Here is a 7,266-nt window from a genome sequence, read left to right as displayed (position 1 = left end):
ATGGAGCTCACTGAAATAATATGATAACGAGTTAACAATGGCTTTCTAATTACCCAGAGCAAGGATTCTTCTCATTTATTCACGTAAGAAATTTTTATTATCCACTATGGGGCAGGTACCATTCCAGGCACATGGGATATGTAAGTAAATAGGGGAAAGAGATCTCTGCCCAGACTTCCCTGGTGGTCCAATGGATGAGAATTCACCTGCCAGTACAGGGAACATGGGTTCGATCCCTGATCCGAGAAGATTCCACACGTCACGGGGCAACTAAGCCTGTGTACCCTAGAGCCTGTGCTCCACAGCAAGAGAGGCCACCACAAAAACCAGCCCGCTCACCAAAATGAAGACGAGCCCCTGCTCGCTGCAACTGGAGAAAGCCGCACGCAGCAAGGAAGACCCAGCGCAGCCAAAAATCAATAAAATGTTTACAAAGATCTCTGCCCCAGGGAGTTATATACATTTAGCATAAGAGAGACAGACCATAAGAAATAAATAAAATATTAATTAATAGATGACTTCTGTGGTATGATAGAAGGTAGTGGATACTGTGAGCGAAAAGAGTGGGGGTTACAGTGTTGGAAGTGGTGAGAGTACAGTATGGAAGAGACAAGGGGGTTACAGGTTTCAATAATGACCAAAGACGGGAATGGTGACACAGCTGCAAGTCTGGAGGAGAAGAGATCCAGGCAGAAGGATGATTAGCATGGAGGCCCTGAGGTGGTGCAATGGAGCAGGGCCTTAATGTCCTTCCCCACCTCCCCACCCCATGTCCTCAGCCTGCCTTTTGTCTGTGGAAACGCTTTGGCCAAAGAATGAGTTTAATTGGAGAAATGAGAAAACGCAGAAACAAAGGAAAACAGTCCAAGGAGCCCGAGTAATAATAGGTTAGTCAGTAAGCGAAGTCAAGGGCCGTTCCTCCCAGGGGCTGTAGGTAATATGCTGAGCCGTGTCCTGTGAGCCGTTTCACAGATAATGAAACCTCCACCAGGTGGAGGAAGACTTTGACCACATGATAACCAAACTGTAGCCATGATGTAAGCTGTCACGGCTGCTAGAAACTTGCCTCAAAGAAATGGAAGCAAACTGACGCTGGAATTGAAGGGTTACTGTACCTGAAACAACCGAGATGACACTGGTCAGTTCACCACATGCCCAATCTCAAGATGACTGTCAGAGCTAACTGTACTGTTTTTGCATGTAGCCTCCTCCCTCCATCTATAAAAGCTCTTGCCCCCTGATTTTCGGGGTGTAGGGGAGAGTGGGCCTTTGGACAGGGGTCCACCCCATCTGCCCCAAGTGCCAGCATCCGAAATAAAGCTTTTCTTTCCACCAACTTGCCTCTTTTATTGATTTTTGAGTGGCAGCAGCCAGACCCCACTTTCAATTACAGCAGAGCATGCTTGTTTTATTTAAGGAGTGGCAAGCAGGTCAGGTGATCTAGTGGAGTGAAGAAAGGGGGAGAATGATACAGAATGGAAGAACAGGAAAAGAGGTCAAAGGGTTGGGGGCTGGAAGGAGGCAACCATGCAAGGTATTGTAGGCATTAGAAAGACGGGCTTTTACTTTAGGTAAGATGGGGAGTCACTGTAGGATGTCAGGCAGAGCAGTGACCTGCTCGAACTTAAATCCTTAAATCCTGTAAAGGGCCTCTCTTGTTGCTCTATCCTGTATCGAACAAGCGAAGAAACAGGAAGATAGGTTGGGAAGTGATTGCTTTAATGAAGGTGAGACCTGCGGGTGGCTCGAATCAGGGGGATGGCAGTGGAGACGGTGAGAGTGGTTGAATTCTAGGTGTGTTTTGAAGGAGCTCATGAGACTTCCTCACATTGAACACAGGACACAAGATCAAAACAGGAGTCAAAGATAATCATCTCATCTGGTCGTTCCATGGCAGTTCTGGCACTGCTCCAACTAAGCTGCTTTTTCACTCCTTCATCACCTGAATGTCGGTGTTCCCCAAGATTGTGCCCTCAACTCTACCTCATTCTATATAGCATCAGCCACTCTCACAGCATTATCTGTTATTATTAGGCAAATAATAGCTCTTCCATGTGCTGCAGTGTGCTGCTTCCAGCTGTGTGCTGGGTGTAGCTACCCTGACTTCGTGCAGGTGACTCAAATGCTCTCCTCTGACTTCTGAACCTGTGACTCCCCCGTATGCCTTGTCGCTTCTGGGTCAGTCTCCTGCCGTCCTGCCAGTAAGAACCAGATGAGGCTCAGACCAAGTCTGATTCCTCCCTCACTCTACAATGTCTAGTTTCCTACTGAGTCCTTTCAGTTCTACTTTCTCCACGGTCTGGCTCAAATACCACATCCTCAGCAGAATCTTACCCAACCTCAGCATCTTTAAAGTAGTTTCTCCTACAAGTTTTAGAGCTTTAGGCTTTACATTTAGGTCCGTGATCCACTTTGCATAAATTTTTGTATATGGTCTGAAGTATAGATAGAGGCTTATTTTGTTTTGTGTTTTGCATCCGTATATCTGATTGTTCCAGTGCTGTTTGTTGACAGGCTAGTCATGGAATTGCCTTGGCATCTCCTGATGGGAAAGCAAAATGGTACAACCACTTAGGAAAAAAAAATTCGGCAGTTTCTTGAAAGGTGAAAAATACACCAACTACATGACCAGTCATTCCACTGCTAGCTCTTTATCCAAGAAAAACAAAAGCATATGGTCATTTATATGCTTGTATGTGAATGTTCATAGCAGCTTCATCAATAAAAGTAAAAAACTGGAAACAACCCAAATGTCCATTAATAGATGAATGAAGAAACAAATTGTAGCGTATCTACACAGTGGAATACTACCAAGCAATAAAAAGGAACTGTTGACACATGCAATAAGGTAAATGAATCTCAAAATCATGGTGAGGGAAAACCGTTAGTCTCAGTCGTGTCTGCCTCTCTGTGATCCCATGGACTGTAGCCCGCCTGGCTCCTCTGTCCGTGAAATTTTCCATGCAAGAATGCTAGAGTGGGTAGCCATTCCCTTCTCCAGGGAATCTTCCCAACCCAGGGACTGAACCCAGGTCTCCTGTATTGCAAGCAGATTCCTTACTGTCTGAGCCACCAGGCAAGCCTGGTGAGGGAAAAAAGCCAGACAAAAAAATGAATATATTCTGTACAACTCCACATATATAAAATTCTAAAAAATGCAAACTAATCTAGAGTGATGGAAAGCAGGTCAGCGGTTGCCTGGAGGTAGTGGAGGAAATGGGAGAATGGATTACGCAGGGGCACAAGGAAAACTTAGGAGTGATGATTAGGTTCATTATCTTGATTGTGGTAACAATTTCATAGGTGTATAGCTGTCAAAATGTATCAAATTGTACCTTCAACTGCATATTCCATTGCATTCACAATGCTCTAATGTGGATTAATCATCAGTGAACTCTTTTAGAAGATGTGTGTCAGCCATCTTTGTATCCACATATGGTGTTTAGCAAGGCTTTGCTGGTGTGAAACAAATATAAATAAACCAATTGCTCTGCTGTATAACAACTGCAACTGCATAGGTGGTCATAATGACTATTTTTAAAACATTGATATTTGTGTTGTTGTTTTGTTGTTGTTTAGTTGCTAATTTGTGTCCAACTCTTTGAAACCCCATACTGTAGCCTGCCAGGCTCCTCCATGGGATTTCCCAAGCAAGAATACTGGAGTGGGTTGCCATTTCCTTCTCCAGGGAATCTTACCAACCCAGGGATTGAACCCATGTTTCCTGCTTCACAGCTGGATTCTTTACCACTGAACCACCTGATATTTGTGAGTTTAATGCAATTACAGAAAAAAAAAATTGTGGTTTTTAAAAACTTCATTCAAAGATTATATCAAAGAACAAATGAGTGAGAATAACCAAGAAATTTCCTGAAAAGAAGAGTGATTGGGTGCTAGAGCTTGCCTTACATAGATATTATTATGTAGCCATAATAATTAAAACAGTGGGGACTTCACATAGAAATAGAGAGATGGTGCAAACTGTAGAGTCCAGAAACAGGCCATGAACTGTGAACATGCATTATTTAAGTATACAACTTTAAAAGTGGCATGACAGATTAGACCGGAAAGGAAGGAATTATTCAGTAAATTTTATAGGACAGTCAATTAACTTTTCTAGGGAGCCAAAAAAATAAAATTAGACACTTAGCCCATATATCAAAATAAATTCCAGGTGAATAAAACTGGTGGTTCTTTAGAATGGGGAGAGAATGACAAGGACTTCTCACTTGGGGAGAGTTTTTCAAAGTGCTTTATCCTCTTCTGTCCCCCAACTGTAATATTTTAGCTGAAAATCAAGGGAAATGATGAAAACATTTTTTAGATGAAACCATTTTTAATGAAAAATATAGGAGCTTTTTTTTTTTTACTGGATCTTAGAATGTGCAAGCACCTTAAGTATTAGAGATGGAATAAATTGTGAAGAAAAAGAGGGATACATTTTGCTACATAAAAATTGTGTAAAAAATATGTATATATATATATAGAGAGAGGCAAAGGGGAAAAGATCAGATGGGGGAAGTAATTACAACAAATATGACCAGTGGACATAAACAGGGGACAGAGGACAAAAATAGTTAGGATGGTAAATTTTATGTGTATTTTTTAATAATAATAATAGAAATGACAGTTCAGTTCAGTTGCTCAGTCATGTCCAACTCTTTGTGATCCCATGGACTGTAGCATTCCAGGCCTCCTAGTCCATCACCAACTCCCAGAGTTTAATCAAACTCATGTCCATTGAGTTGGTGATGCCATCCAACCATCTAATCTTCAGTCATCTCCTTCTCCTCCCACCTTCAATCTTTCCCAGCAGCAGGGTCTTTTCAAATGAGTCAGTTCTTTGAATCAGGTGGCCAAAGGATTGGAGTTTCAGCTTTAGCATCAGTCCCTTCCAATGAATATTCAGGACTGATCTCCTTTAGGATAGACTGGTTGGATCTCCTTGCAGTCCAAGGGACTCTCAAAAGTCTTCTCCAACACCAAAGTTCAAAAGCATCAATTCTTCAGTGCTCAGCTTTCTTTACAGTCCAACTCTCATATACATACATGACTACTAGAAAAACCGTAGCTTTGACTAGATGGACCTTTGTTGGAAAAGTAATGTCTCTGCTTTTTAATATGCTGTCTAGGTTGGTCATAACTTTTCTTCCAAGGAGTAAGCATCTTTTAATTTCATGGCTGCAGCCACCATCTGCAGTGATTTTGGACCCCAAAAAAGTAATGTCTCTCACTGTTTCCCTATCTATTTCCCATGAAGTGATAGGACCAGCTGCCATGATCTTACTTTTCTGAATGTTGACTTTTAAGCCAACTTCTTCACTCTCCTCTTTCACTTTCATCAAGAGGTTCTCTAGTTCTTCACTTTCTGCCATAAGGGTGGTGTCATCTGCATATCTGAGGTTCTTGATATTTCTCCCAGCAATCCTAATTCCAGCAAAAGAAAGGACAGAAAAGAAAAAATTCTGTGTGGAATTTTTGGACTGATCAGAAGGTTAAAGTGAACATGTTTAACAATTTGAGCTTGGAAAACTTCCCTTTTATCTTCCTTGCCAAAGTGGGGGAAAGAGAGCTAAGGATGGTAAGGTGTGAAGAAAGGGATAGTCCTATGACTTGCTGATGGGACTGGAAGGCATCTGGCATGATATAGTAGGAGCCTTAAAATGTTTATATTGTTTGGCTCAGTGATTCTACTTCTAGGAATCAATTCCAAAATAATCATTTATATAAAAAGTGCTTCATTGGAAAAAAAAAATAAGTGCTGCATCCAAACATTCCTCCCACAGGAATGTGAGCTCCATGGAGGGAGGAATTATACCAGGTTTTTTTTTGCTTACTGCTGTAACCCCAGTAATAAAACAGAACCAGGCATAGACTAAGTGTCTTGAAAGTATTTGTTAAGTAAACAAACATTTATCCTTTCTGAATTTTATATTGTGTTATATTTTATATATGTAAAAAGATAATTAAGAGAATTACAAGACACTGAAGCACTACTGCTTGATATAAGAAAAAATGTTGTCAGTATGGTTGAAATTCCCCGTTATGTATATAAATTTTAACATCGGGGAAAACATTGTTAAGCATGTTCACACTAACCTCTAATCAGGCCAAAAATTCTATGCAGAATTTTCTATTTTCTCTTCCTTTATTATTATAGTATAATGTACATAAAGTTTAGCATCCTAACTATTTTTAAGTGTACTATTCAGTGCACTAGATAGATTCACATTGTTGTGCCACCATCCATCCACAGAAATCTATGTATCCTGCAAAACTCTGAACCCATTAAAGAGTAGATCCCTTTTCTCCTTCTCCTCAACCTCTGGTAACCACGGTTCTACTTTCTCCATGCACTTGACTGTTCTAGGTACCTCATATAAATGGAATCACATAATAGTTGTTCTTTATGTGTGTCTTTTTTTTCACTTAGCATGTCTTCAAGATTCATTCATGTTGTAACATGTATCAAAATTTCCTAATAGGCTGAAAAAAAATATTCCACTGGATATACTGACCCCATTTTGTTTATCCATTCATCCATGGATGGATACCAGGTGCTTCCGCTTTCTGGAAATTATGAATAATGCTGCCATGAGCATAGGTATACAAATATATCTTTGAGCCTTTGCTTTCAATTCTTTGGGAAATATACTCAGAAGTGGAATTGCTGGATTATACAGGAACATTGTTTTTAAGGCATTACCATACTGTATTCTAGAGCGGTTGCATCCTATTACATATTCCCAAGTGTTTCAGTTTTTCCACGTGTTCACCAACACTCGTTGTTTTCTGTTTTTTCATCTTTTGAAGTAGTCGTTCTAATGAGCATGAAGTGGTTCCTCTCACTTCTTAACACCACTGGTGAGCTTGGAAATCTTCCCTTTTATCTGCTGCACAATACCTACCAATGAACACGCATAGAGAAACTATGCTCAAGAAATCCTCGGGAAACAAAGCAATTCATAAGGTCTTTCAGGGTAATCAAGAAAGGGCCGGTAAGAAACCCATACATACAAACACACATACCCACCCTCATTCCACTTGTACAGAGTCTTAATTTCCACTTTTCTCCTTATGGGGGGGAGGTTTCCAGTAAGCATGGTGGTCATTACCCACACCCTGCCACTAGGGGCAATATGCCTCTCAAACAAGGCTGACGTGGGGGTCAAAATTCCCTCATCCCTTTAGTCTGGTTAGAAATGACAGAGATGGGTTTAAAGGTCAAGGAAAGTTGGAACTGATGAATATGCTCACTGTCTTGAT

Source organism: Capricornis sumatraensis, chromosome 18 (genome assembly GCF_032405125.1).
Source record: "Capricornis sumatraensis isolate serow.1 chromosome 18, serow.2, whole genome shotgun sequence".
Classification (NCBI taxonomy): Eukaryota; Metazoa; Chordata; class Mammalia; order Artiodactyla; family Bovidae; genus Capricornis; species Capricornis sumatraensis.
Note: the sequence above shows the minus strand (reverse complement) of the source record.